This window comes from Euphorbia lathyris, chromosome 4 (genome assembly GCF_963576675.1).
Source record: "Euphorbia lathyris chromosome 4, ddEupLath1.1, whole genome shotgun sequence".
Lineage (NCBI taxonomy): Eukaryota > Viridiplantae > Streptophyta > Magnoliopsida > Malpighiales > Euphorbiaceae > Euphorbia > Euphorbia lathyris.
The window spans coordinates 12,517,686-12,532,473 of NC_088913.1; the positions used below are offsets into that span (position 1 = coordinate 12,517,686).

At 30.3% G+C, this 14,788-nt stretch overlaps 2 long non-coding RNA genes across 3 annotated transcripts; both read left to right on the forward strand.

Annotated features, from left to right (window-relative positions):
• Positions 1–687: 687 nt before the first annotated feature.
• On the forward strand, positions 688–7,206 carry LOC136226312 (uncharacterized). Of its 2 annotated transcripts, none has more exons than XR_010687685.1 (3): positions 688–868; positions 1,728–2,130; positions 6,048–7,206. It is a non-coding gene; the product is annotated as an uncharacterized lncRNA (long non-coding RNA). The 2 variants fall into 2 exon arrangements; XR_010687686.1 differs by having other exon boundaries at positions 1,728–2,115.
• A 4,519-nt stretch (positions 7,207–11,725) lies between these two features.
• Positions 11,726–14,225, forward strand: LOC136227775 (uncharacterized). The gene is made up of 2 exons (XR_010688222.1): positions 11,726–11,898; positions 13,066–14,225. It is a non-coding gene; the product is annotated as an uncharacterized lncRNA (long non-coding RNA).
• Positions 14,226–14,788: the final 563 nt, after the last annotated feature.

Sequence of the window (14,788 nt, forward strand, 5' to 3'; positions counted from 1 at the left end):
AATTTAGTCCTTAACATATACAAAGTCAATTGAGTCTCCAACAAATGAATTTTTTAAAGAGTTAATTGTTTATCTGGTTGAAATAATTTAGGCTTAATACACAAATAACCATCTAAACTTATCTAAATATTGCAACTGTCTTCCTGAACTTTCAATTGTAATAACTTACCCATCAAACTTGTCCAACTGTAAAACATAACCCTTCAAATTTGGCCAATTGTAAAACATAACTCCTCAAACTTGGCCAATTGTAAAACATAACCTCAAATTGCTGACATGGATTGCAATTGAATAAACAAGTGAAATACAAAAATTGCAACACTCGTGGAGTGTGATAATCAGATCTTTGGCGTGATACGAATCTGGGGAAACATTTTTACGATTGCTTCAAATACGTGGTAAAAAAAATTCTAATTTGGAGTTATATTTTACGATTGGACAAGTTTAAGAGGTAAATTGTTACAATTGAAAGTTGGAGGGGACAGTTGCAACATTTGGACAAGCTCAGGGGGTTATTTGTGTATTAGGCCAATAATTTATACAAATATCACCAACAATCCAACAAGTTGTAAGTCACAAAGAGAAGGGTAAAGGGTAAATCTTCGACAGAAATAGGGGCAAAATCGTAACGTATCCAACTATATTAAGATGTTGATAAGATCTTACCAAACCTAATATTATATCACATCGCATTTCGTTTCCACCCCCAAAAGTCCCAAATTCCGAAACCATCGATCGGTGGAGTCTGCTTACTTATCTCTCCAATCCTCAATCGGCGGAGTCTGATTGTTCATCTCTCTGACCTTCAGTCGGAAACGGATTTGCAGTACTCCGTTAAGGCTTTGCGTAGTCTGTTTCATCACATAAGGTAAAACTCTAACCCTAACCCTAATTCTAGTTTCATACTCCGTCACTCGAGCTATCAACTTTGGTTCATGATCCATCTCATATTCTGTTTTTTTCGTTTCATTTTTGGGAAATATGGAAATACATGTGATAACTGATAACTGTAGCTCTTCAATTTTGGAGGAATTATTTGTAATTTTTTTCTCAATTAAATCTTTAAATCTTGATAAATTGATTGATGATTGAAGCTAGAGCAATAGATCTTGAATCGAATTGAATTTGAATGCTGTAAATGGAATTGAAATATGGGACTTTGTAACAAAAGCTTAATTGACATTCATAACTCAGAAAAATGAGAATTACATAGAGAAAGAGGAACTATCAATTGCAAGTTATTTCTCATAATGATCAAGATACAGTTTACAAGTTCATATAGTCTAATTCCTAGCTCTAGAATCTTCTGTAATTAGCTGCCATGTCAACTAGGATTAGTTACAATCTGTTTGAAGTTTCTCGCCATCTGAATTGCCTTCTCTTCTATTCTGTTATTACTTTTAATTGAATTGGAATGCTGTAAATGTAATTGAAATTTGGAACTTTGTAACAACAGATTAATTGACATATTTCGGACTGTATGGCTCTGTTTCTCTTTGAATTTCATTCTTCCATTTCCATTGCTTTGTTCACCGGTTATTTCAAATTGTGTGCTTTTCAACTGGGAAAAAGTAATTTAGTCATTTCTCTTTGGCTTCAGGCCATTATCTTAAATATTATCTTCTGGATTTTCATTACGTACCTTATGGTCTGAGACTAATGTTTTTGAAGTGTATGTTTTATTCTCTTTTTTCCTGCTAACGTTGGTGGGGGGTTTTCTTTTGCAGAAGTTATGGCTATAGACTTGCCGGTACCTGAAAATCAGCAATGTTTTGAATGTGTTGATATTATAGATAGGATCAGCAAGTCGCCTAATGAAATTCTCGGTAAAATACTTTACTATCTCCAAACAAAAGAAGCTGTGTCCACCAGTATTTTGTCCAAAATATGGGAACATCTTTGGACATTAACCTCAGATCTTTATCTGATAAATGGCTAGAGGATTCAAAAAATGAAAACGAAAATGATGGCATGATTAAGTGGATGTCCTTCCAAAAATACGTGGATAGGGTCATCATGGTGGATCGAATATACGACACTGCTCTATGATTTTTCACACCAAATATGCTGCCTCTAATGTCTATGCCTAGATTTGTGCTGTCCAAGAATTATATGGTAATTGCTATAAATGTGAGTTCCACACGTATTATCAACTTCTTTTTCCTACAACACTTTAGTGGTTTTGAATTTTTTTGGATATTTTATCCTTGACTTGCCTACCTATGTTTGTTTTCCATTTGGATTAGGAAAAAATATGTCGCACGATTATCCAAAGTCTGAGTGGTATCATTTCACTCCTTACTAATTCTTATATGAGCAATCAGAGTGTTCATTTCGTAAGTCAAATCCGGAAAAAATACATTCCTCCTCTCTGAACCATCTTCGTGATAAAAAAATCACACCATCCCACCAACCATCATTATAATGAACATCCACGCACATTCCATATTAGAATACCCAGTTAATTGAGTATTCTAATATGGAATGCACGTGGATGTTCATTACAATGATGTTTGGTAGGATGTTGTGGTTTTTTTATCATGAGGATGGTTCAGAGACGAGGAATGTGTTTTTCCTGGAGTTGGCTGATGAAATGAAGAGACTTCAATTGCTCATATAAGAATATTAAAGAATGGAATCATGCCACTGAGACTTGGAAGAATCGTGGGAGATGTTTTTCCTTTGAACTTACTTCAACTGCTTTAATTGGAAACACCAGAATCTGTGAGTTTGAGCATGCATCTTAAGACAATTGAAATTTGTGGGTTTAGCGAAGGAGTGACATGTTGTGGAGTATTTGCTAAATTATTAATTCACCGATTTGTTCTCAGTGAAAATAAAAAAAATAAGATGGTTGAACTTTATTAAGCTTCAGAAGTTGTAGCCACAGTGAAATGATTTTCACATATTGATTGAAGTTGTGTGCAAAGATTTACATAGTTTAGCAGGTCTAATTTTGTATCAGAAATTGACATCTATATAAATGATGCCTTTGTGAAGATATGCTTATACTAAGCCGCTTATAAATGATGCATTGCTGATTACTGTTTTTCTTATTGAAATCTAATTAGACGAATCTTTCTTTCTTTAGTTGAAATTTGTTTTTTGAACATCTTATATTTTGAGGGATAAATGTGTCGGACTGAAAGATCAGATGCTCAATCGAACAAAAAATTGAAATCGAGTTTTGAAGATGTCTCTGTATTTTACTTTCTAAACTTAATTTATTGATACTTAAATTTGTTAAGCAAGTTTAAAGGTTAATGAAATATCTTTAAAGTTACCTTTAAGCAAATTTAAAAGCTGATAAGATATCTTTGAAGTTTAAAAGTTCAGATAGATGTGATATCTTTGAAGTTTAAAAGTTCAGAAAGATGGCTAAATTCCCTAGTATATTCAGCCAAAATTAATTTAATTGCTGTATAATACAACAAAATACATAGTTATATTTTGAGATGATTATCATCAATTGAGTTGAGACAGATTGTTAGACGAATTATTGAGTTCAAATACTCTTTAGAAGAAAATATGTCAATCTATTACTCTATTAATTTTTTTTAATTACTAAGGAAACTGATTTCTAAACCTAACTAATTAATGAATAATTGATATAAAATAAAGCAATCAAAATTTATTTAATTATCTCAATAAAACTGAACCAATATAATTTTAGAACACAAAACAATAAGAAATCGAATATATACATGTATATATAAGCGAATTGAGTTTTTGGATTTAAGAGGAGGTGGATTTGGAATGAGCAAAATTTGAACTTTACATATCCAAGCCTTAATTTGGCTTGAAAACCAATTGATCCATAAACATACTTTGTCTTATTAGCTCCTTCAATTACTTAAAGTGTCCTAACGGCCACTCAAATCGTTTAAATAATTTATTAGGTTTCTGAACTTGTTTATTTATGTGATCTATTGACTCTCTTGCTTTGTCTAAATTTTCTATTGCTTTGACATGTGGATTTAAAAGATTAACCATATCATTTTAAGCAAGCTCAAGGGGGCTAATGAGATAGTCGGGAAGTTTAAAAGGCTAATCAGATTTTGGGTTAAGTTCATGTGACTCCTGATCTATTAAGCCTTAGACTCATTGTCACCCTAAAGTGTCCTAATGGCCACTAAAATCATTTAACTGATTTATTGGCTTTCTGAATTTGTTTATGTTGTTTATGTGATCTATTGATTCTCTTGCTTTGTCCAAATTTTATCTTGCTTTGATACGTAGATTTAAGAGATTAATCATATCACTTTAAGTAAGGGGAAAAATGAGATTGGTGAAGATTATTAAACATGATTGAATACCTGAATAAAAATATTTAGAATTAGATAGACCTATTTATTTATATTATATATAATTTATGAGATATTTTAATCTTTACTATTAATGAGTAAAAATGTTGGAAGTCTGTACTTTCTGAATAAAAAGATAAAGAACCAAATTGAATCATTAACATTTTATTTTAAGGGAGAACAGAATATTATGTCATGAAATAATTTGAACCAAAAGCTTAAATTGATAGTTAAGAGTCGATGTTAAATTTTATTATAATCCCTAATACACTCTAGAAAAATGTCTCTTAGGTTTGAAGCGTGTACAACAAATACTCATCTTATTATATATTGAAATCTCATCGACTAATAAGGTAATGAGTTTTTCAACCATTGATCACTTGATTTAATAGACTAATATTTCATGGAATCAATTGAACCAAAACCTTAAGTTGATAGTTAAAATTCAAGAATAGTTTTTATTAGGGGAAAGTTTAAATAAAACCCTTGTGGTTTCATTAATTTTCAGATAAAGGACTGTAGTTTACTTTTTGTCAAAACGAGGACTGAGGTTTCGCACTTTTAATAATGCTATTAAAACTATTTTTAACGATCTGAAAATGAGAATTTTCAAGAATTAAAGTTGTTCAATGTCATATTTTCTATGGAACTACATTTTCGATTTTAGAAAATCATCTTTTTTGGAACTCTCTCTCTAAACATTAACTTTCTCTCTCTTTACTAAACATCATCTAAATAATCTCGAAATAAAAAAGTTGTTTAGAATATAAGTAGTTCTTAAAATATGTCATTTTTGAAGTTGTTAAGGGTGATTTTAATAGTATTAATCGAAAAAGCCCTTATTTTGTTAGAGTTGAAAACCTCAGTCCTCGTTTTGACAAAAAGTAAACCACAGTCTTTTATCTGAAAATTAGTGAAACCACAGTGGTTTTATTTGAACTTTACCCTTTTTATTATTATCTCGGATACATTTAGCTTTGCTTAAATACAATTTTGATTTTTTTTTTTTTAAAATCTTGGATTGAAACCAATTTATCTCAACAAACCTCTTATGATAATATGCTTATTTTGTTTGTTTTCACCATTGAATGAATTTTACGTTCCATCATTCAATAGTAAAAACAAATAAAGTAAGGTTTACGTAGTCAAAAACAAAATAAACATAGAAGGCACATGAGTTTGCGTTAAAAAAGAAAAACAAAATAATGAATTTATCAAGCTTCCATTTTGATTTTCTCATACTAAGTTTTGTGCCATTACATATAGCTTTAGTGCGAACTTGTTTAGGTAATAAAACTTCTCACATCGGTCCCTTAGTATAAACACGAATTGTTTATATTAAGTTGTTGGATGGATAAAGATGGGTTCCTAAAAAAGAGAGATTATTGGCATTACCCGATCCTAATGGGACTATCTATATCCTTTATAAACGGGTATGAGACGAGTATGAAATCAAAACTATTATTTGTTAGGATAATGAGACGGGTATGAGAATACACCCAAGGTACCCGGTACCCGTTATAACTCTTTTATATATTAAAAAATATTATTGTTTTTTCAGACGTAAGATATAATATTTGAACCTTAATTTTTTGTGCTTCAACCATTAAGTGATACCAATAAACTATTTTATTTTTATTGATTAAAATTCAATTTGTTTAATTTTTAGATAGATGATTTATTAAATTTATATTTTATTAAATTTGTAATATTTTTTTATTTTTTTTTATTGATTCTTAACAGGTAAGGATATCCATGGGTATCCGTGAATTAAATGGCACGGGTATGAGATGAAAAAGGTATACCTATTAGGGTAATAGAATGGATACGGATAATTAAAAATTAAATGGATAAGAGTTTGGGATTGACATTATCCGCGGGTACCTTATCCGTTGCCATTCCTACCCCTGACATAGACGGGAACAACCTTCAGGCTTACTTGTTACCTACACATTCTGGTTAAGGATCCCCATCTTCTAGGTGGATCTACAACCCTCTTAACCTTTGGCATCTCCCCTGACATGATTCGCATCTCCCTGGGCTTACCTGTTACCTACACATTCCAGCTAAGGTTCCCCGTCTTCTAGATAACATTTTTTTTCCTAAATATGGTTTGTGTATTACTATAACCTTTTTTTCTAAATTTGGTTTGTTTAGTAATATAATAGTGTGGTAACGACCCGATCCGGAGTGAGTAGTACTAGGATAGAAGGCCCGAGCAATGAGCAACTTTAAGGGATGACGATGGAGGCAAGAATGAACCAAATCTCACATCGTAGATAGGGAGAGATTGACTGTAGCTTATTCATAAGATGAGAATCCAATACGTGCAAACACATTTTAAAGCCATAACACCCAATGTGTTGGATTTGAGCCAAAGCGGATAATATCTACTTGGTATTGTGAAAAGTTATTATAATTGATATTAGAGTAGACTCTCCACGTACGATCTGTGATTCAGGGACAAACCATGGTGGTGGGCCTATAATGAGTGGGTGGCACTGGGGTATAAGGCATGAATAAGGAACGGTCCTAAGGGATAAGGATAGGGGCAGGAATGAACTGAATCTCACATCGGAAATAAAGATAAAGTGATTGAGGATTGTTGGTAAGATGATAATCCAATACATACAGACGCATTTTAAAGTCATAAGGTCCAAGGTAAAACAATATCTACATAGTATTGAGTCAAATTGTTACAAGTGTAACTAATACTTATTAGTGGTCAAATTATCAGAATAACGTTACCTTGAATGGTTTCATTAGGCCACAATATTACTTGGGTTATTCTCAAGTGTTGATTTGGTTTGTGCTTAAAAAACTGATTCACCTTTTAACTTTCGAGATGTTTGTATTATCTTCTTAAACTTATTTCAAGTGATATGATTAATTTTAAGTGTTACGTGGCACGGTACAATTAGATTTACGAGATATTTATTTCAGCCTTTTGGAGTAAGGTTTAGCGTTTCTTTTAAACCATATAAAATAGTATGTGGTTAGGTTTGTAAAACAACATCATTTAGCAAAAAAAATTATGAAAACAATAACATTTTGGAACTTTTCGCAAAAAGTTCCAAAAAATATAAAAATAAACTTTATGGTTTAACCGATTTGTAAAAAGACTTTCGTGATTTCAAAATTTACAAACAGAGGTTCTGTGCTTGTGCAGTTCACAAACTCAGTCATTCTGTGAAAAATGATTAGCGTCACCTCCGAATGGGAGCGGTTTGAACAATTAAAAAGATCGATTTTACAAATTATTCAAAATACAAAGTTTGAATTTACAAATTAACTAAATCACAAGTATTATTTGATTTAAAAATTGACTCACATATCCTTTAACTGTAAATTTTACAAAGTACAAGATCTTTGTTTGCAAATTTTTAAACCATGGAGTTAAAAGACTGTATTTGCAAACCAGCCAAAATTTTTGTACTTTTCTTTTATTTTTATTAAGAGTTAATTAAAGAAAACCATGTGGTTTTACGTTTTTACAAATCGGTACCTGTGTTTTTTTTGTTACAAACAAATCCTATGGTTTGCGTTGTTAGCAGAATCAAGAAAAATGCCTTAACTCTGTTAAGAATGCTGACGTGACAGAAGGTACTTTTGATAATGTCCTTGCAAGTAGGCTAAACCATAAGATTTATTTTTTGTATTTTTCTCTTATTTTTATTAAGGGTTAATTTAAAAAAACATGTGGTTTCATGTTTTTACAGATCGGTATCTGTAGTTTTTTTTATTACAAAACAAATTGTGTGGTTTGCGCTATTCATAGAATCAAGAAAAATGCTTAACTTTGTTAAAAAGGCTGACATGGCAGGGGATATTTTTAGATCTTTTTAATCCTGAAATTCCCAAACTTTCTGGATTCCAGAATTAAAAAAATAAACAAAAGAAAAAGAGGGTAAGAAAAAAATTCCAATGATAGCTATATTACCTCATGTTATCTGATTATTACGTACATTTTTTTAATTAAACTCGTGTTTTTTGAGATGACAGTCGCGTGTCATCATAACGCCATACGTAATTTGAGGTTGTTTACACTTAAACTTTCAGATGACAAAAATTTAAAATAGTCACGAAAAACATTTAGATGACACGAAAACAAATGTATGTTATATATCTTGTGTCATGTGAAAGGAAAAATGACATAGTGCCGGTTCGACTTCCAGTCCGATTTTTAAAACATTGGCCATAACAATTAAGGAGACTTTGAGCTGGCTCAAGTCTAAAGACATAAGGAATGTGCATATGAAATCCGAATGTTTTGTTACTGTTGAAGGAATTCAATTCCCAAAATCTAATTTTCCTTATTTGCAAGACATTTTAGTTGAATGTATTATTCTCTTAGACGAGTTAGTAGATTGTACTATCTCTTTTATCCGGTATTCAACGAATATGAAAGCTCATAACTTGGTTCGAGCGGTTAATTTTCAGTCTATCTAAGGCGATTGGATTTATCTACCTCTGTTTCTATCCAATGTAATTGCTACTGATTTGATTTAATATATTGTTCTTTCCCTTAAAAAAAATGGCATTTTATTATCTTTTAAAGCTTTTTTTTTTTTTTAAACTTCTTGTAATTTTTGTTCCATTTGTAGATTAAAGATTTTATATGGAAAAAAAAAGTTATTGCTAATTTGTAATCAATTTTAATGATGAAAGATTAAAGGATACACATTAATATATGAGGAATGCTTTTATACAAGGAGTATGAAGTGACTTTTTTTTTTTTTGGTGAAAAGAGTTAAAATGCCAAAATAGTGACATTCAAGTAGTGTAATAAAAAGATGAGATAAGATGCAAAATACCATAACTTTTACGACCAAGAGCAATTTTATCCCTAACATTTAAAATGATGCAATTTTATCCTCAAAGTTGACATCGAATAGTAATTTTATTCCTAAAATTGACAAATTGAGTTAATTTGAGAAATAATTCATCAAAATGTTTTCTCGGTCATGAATCATGTCATCTACACTTCATATGTGTCATTTTATCATTTATAAGTAACAGATCACAAACATGAGATTAAACATTGAAAAAAATTTAAAAAACATATTATATTTTGTGCAAGCTAGACAAAAAAAAAGTCAAAGTTTTCACCAAATTTAAAAATATTAATTTTTAATTCTACTATTATATCACAATATCTATTTCTTATTTCTTATAATCAACTGACGTGCAATTGGTGTGGCATAAGCAACAAAATATTTGTGATTTATAATAATATAGGAAATTGACTCAACTTGCCAACATTAGAAGTAAAATTGTTCTTGGCTGTTAACGTTAGGGTAAAATTGTATATTTTATAAACTAAGAGAAATATTACTCATGTCTATAAATGTTAGGGGTATTTTTGTATTTTATCCTTAAAAAAATTAAAATCCGTTAAAAAAAAATTAAAGTTTTTATATTTATAGTTAAAAAAGATTAAAGTTTTCCTATTTATGGTTAAAAAAAGTGGAAGATTTTTTTTATATGAATTATAATACTAGATTTAAAAATAAAACTTTTCAATAACTTTACTGTAAGAGTAATCTATAGACTCCTAAAATTAGAAAAACATTAAAATTTATGATTTTGTAGGATTTGGTTTTCCCTTATATAAAGAGAGGTGGAATCAATAACCTAATCAAATTCATTATAAAATTATTATTAATATTATTATATAGTTTTTAGCAAAATGGATAATTTTAAAAGACTATCTTTTGTTGTTTTGATATTTTTATTTCTTATTACAGCCAATGGTAAATTATTTGTCCGAATCTCTATTGAATTATTAATTTTTGTATATATATGTTCATAAATTAAAAAACATGAATTATTGTTGGTATGAAAATATAAATGTTTATAAGTGAATTGATCGGATAATTATTTCTGAAGTATAGTATATTTTTTTTTTGTGATGATCACATTGAAAAATCTATTTTTTAATTGATTTTTTTAATCTTGTGTTGATTAAAAAAACAGTGAAGTTGGAAATGGTGGATGGAATAAAATGTGAAACCAAGAGCATGAAATATAAAAGTAGACCTATCAGTGATATAAATTGCAATAATATTTGCAAGTCAGAAGAATATGAATGAGGTCATTGCAAAAGAAAATTTTTTCTCCGTTGCTACTGTTTTAAGGAGTGTTCCTCTTTGGCCAAAAGTCACTACATTAATTAATTTATGGAAAAAGTAATATTTATCTATTTTTTTATGAAATAAATATCTTGTTTTATTTAAATACAATAATAATGTTTTTTATGGTTGAATTCATATGAAATAGGCATTACACCTATTTGGCTCCCTAAACTAAAGTTTGAAAGTCAATTAAGATCCTAAACTATTAAATTATAAATCAGATCCCTGAACTAAGCAACAATCATCAACTAAGTCATCATCCTATCCTAAAATAAAAAATTGTAATTATTTGACATAAACTGTAATGATCTATGTGTTGGTCCAAAATGAGTTTGGTGAAAAGGGTCTGAAACTGTTCAATCGAAATTGATGATTTTTTGTTTAGAGTAGAAATTTAATTGATGATTTTTTCTTTTTTTTAGGGACTTTGATTGTTTAAGGTCTTAATTGGGTTTGAAGTAGTATTATGCCTATGAAATAATATTGGAATGTTTGTGTGTTGCAAATGTTACCTATTTAAATTATATTTAATTAAGTAATAGTATATATACTGTTTCAAAAAAAAATAGTATATATACATTGATTAAATATATATATATATATATATATATATATATATTTATTGAAGGTATAACATCTATTTGGATCCTTAAATTTAAGCATCAAATTCAATTAGCATCTTAAACTATCAAAATCACCAATCAGATCCCTAAACTAAGCAAAAATCATCAATTGAGTCTTTATTCTAAGTAAAAATCATTAATTGAATCCTCGTCGAAAATCATTTGATTGAATAGTTTAAGACTTTATTTTCCGAACACATTTTAAGTTAGCACAGAGATAATTACAATCCATGTTAAAGAGTCACAATTTCTGATTTTAGATGGGATAAGGACTCAATTGATTATTTTTACTTAGTTTAGGAACCTAATTGATGATTTTGATAGTTTAAGATCCCAATTGACTTTAAAGTGTTAGTTTAAGAGCTTAAATGAATATTATGTCTATATTGAATTAGTAAACTTATAAAATTCAATTTAATCCTTAACATATACATCAAAATCAATTCAATTGAGTCCCCAATGAATTTTTTAAAGAGTTAATTGTTTATCTGGTCGAAATAATTTATGCAAATATCACGAACAATCCAACAAGTTATAAGAGTCCGAGAGAAGGATAAAAGGACAGAAGGTAAATCTCCGACAACAATAGGGGCAAAATTGGAACCTATCCAACTATATTAACATGTATATCATACCTTACCCTAATATTATTTCACATCGCATTTCGTTTCCACCCCCAAAAGTCCCAAATTCGAAATCACCGTTCGGCGGAGTCTGCTTACTCATCTCTCCGACCCTCAATCGGCGGAGTCTGATTGCTCATCTCTCTGACCCTCTGTCGGAAACGGCTGTGCAGTACTCCGTTAAGGCTTTGCATAGGCTGTTTCATCACATAAGGTAAAACCCTAACCCTAACCCTAATTCTAGTTTCATTTTCTCTAAGCTTTGAGCTCCTATCACTCACTCCGTCGCTCGAGCTATCAACTTTGGCTCATGAATCCATCTCATATTCTGTTTTTTTCCTTTCATTTTTGGGAAATATGGAAATCAATGAGTGATAACTGATAAGTGTAGCTCTTCAATTTTGGAAGAATTATTTGTAATTTTTTTCTTAATTAAATCTTTAAATCTTTATAAATGATGTCTGCATGTGTAATTTAGTGATCCTTGAGCTAGAGCAATAGATCTGTAATCGAATTGAATTTGATTGCTGTAAAAGGAATTGAAATATGGAACTTTGTAACGAAAGATTAATTGACATTCATAAACTCATAGAAAAATGAGAATTACAGAGAGAAAGAAATGAGAATAGATTAGTTAATGAACAGATCCTGATGGCATGGGTAGTCCTGGTCGTGAGTTGATCCGGTAGTAGTAGTAACTAAATGAACAGATCCAGTCTATTTTGAATAGAAGAAAGAATAGAGGAACTATCAGTTGCAATTTATATCTCATAGTGATCAAGATACGGTTTAGAAGTTTATATAGTCTAATTCCTAGCTTTAGAATCTTCTGTAATTGAATTGAATCTGAATGCTGTAAATGGAATTGAAATATGGAGCTTTGTAACAGAAGATTAATTGACATTCATAAACTCATAGAAAAATGAGAATTACAGAGAGAAAGAATAGAGGAACTATCAATTGCAATTTATTTCTCATAATGATCAAGATACAGTTTACAAGTTCATATAGTCTAATTCCTATCTGTTAGAAGTTTCATTCCTCTATTTTAAATGGGATGCTGTAAATTTAATAGACACATTTAAATGGAATGCTGTAAATTTAATTGAAATTTGGAACTTTGTAACAAAAGATTAATTGACATATTTCATACTGTATGCCTCTATTTTCTTTGAATTTCATTCTTCCATTTCCATTGCTTTGTCAACTGGTTATTTCAAATTGTGTGCTTACTGGGAAAAAGTAATTTAGCCCATTTCTCTTTGGCTTCAGGCCATTATCTTAAATAATATCTTCTGGATTTTCATTACTGACCATATGTTCGGATACTAATAGCATTGAAGTGTATCTGCTAACATTGGTGGGGGATTTTCTTTTGCAGAAATTATGGATATAGACTTGCCGGTACCTAAAAATCAGGTGTGTTTTGAATGTGTTGATATTGTAGATAGGATCAACAAGTTTGCCTCATGAAATTCTCGATAAAATACTTTCCTATCTCCAAACAAAAGAAGCTGTGTCCACCAGTATTTTGTCCAAAAGATGGGAACATCTCTAAACATTAACCTCAGATTATGATTTTTCTGAAAAATGGCTAGATGATTCAAAGAATGAAAACGAAAATGATCGCATGATTAAGTTGATTTCCTTAAAATCCTTAAGCTTCAAGGTTCTATATTCATGGATGATGCTTCCGGGACAAGCCATGTCCAGCGATTCTTCCAAGTCCCGGTGACATCGTTCGAGTCCTTACTAATTCTTATATGAGCAATTGGAGACTTCATTTCGTCATCCAAATCCGGAAAAAATACATTCCTTGTCTCTGAACCATCATTGTAAAAAAACCACACAATCCCACCAACAATCGTTGTAAGAAACACACATACACATTCCATAATAGGTATCCTGATTTATGATGTTAATTGGTGGGATGGTGTTGATCATGAAGATGGTTCAGAGACAAGGAATGTCTCTTTTCCGGATTTGGCCGATGAAATTAAGACTCCGATTGCTCATATACGTATTAGTAAGTACTTGAATGATGGGACTCGGAAGAATCGTGGGAAATGGTTTTTCTTGGAATTTGTTGAGGAACTTACTTCAAAGAGATTTCAACTACTTCAATTGGTAACAACGGCCAGAATCTGTGAGTTTGAGCATGCATCTTAAGACGATTGGAATTTGTGGGTTTACCGAAGTAGCGACATGTTGTGGAGTATTTGCTAAAGTATTGGAGAAAATGATAATTCACAGATTTGTTCTTAGTGAAAGGGGATAAGATGTCTGAACTATTCAGCTTCAGAATTTGTTGCACTTGTGAAGTTATGAGGTTTAAAAGAAGTAGTAGCACTTGTGAAGTTATATTCACATATTGAGTGAAGTTGTGTGCAAAGATTTACATATTTTAGCAGGTTTGATTTTGTATCAGAAATTTAGATCTATTTTGGTAAGAAGTGATTTGCATATACTAAGCTGCTTGTAAATGATGGATTACTGTATTTTTCTCATTGAAATCTAATTAATGTTCAGATGTACATCATAGATGAATTTTGTTTGTTGGTTGGACATCTTATTGTTTTTTGAGGGATAAATTAGGGGCTCAATCAACAAAAAATTGAAATGGTCATGAGCCTAAAAATGCTTTCCCCAAGAGCTTTGGAGATGTCTCTGTTAGATTTCAGAACTTTAAATGACTTGTTTACTTTCTAAACTTAAATTTGTTAAAACTGAACTATTGTTCTAAATTTGTTTTAAGTGATATACACTTGTTCAAATTTTCTTTACTCTGTCAGGTAGCATTGTGAGGTTAATGGTATTGTTTTAAGCGAGTTTAAAGGTTAATGAAATATCTTTAAAGTTAAGTTTAACGAGTTTAAAGGTTAATGAAATATCTTTAAAGTTACCTTTAAACAGGTTTAAAGGTTAATGAGATATTTTAAAGTCGATATTTTAAAGTCAGGAAGACAGCTAAATTCCCTAGTAGTATATTCGGCCAAAATTAATTTTTTTTGATGAAAGAATGATTTATATGAATACTCAACCAATAGCCATCAGGAATAACATTGGATTGTAACATTATGTTTCATCAACTCATTAAAAAACTA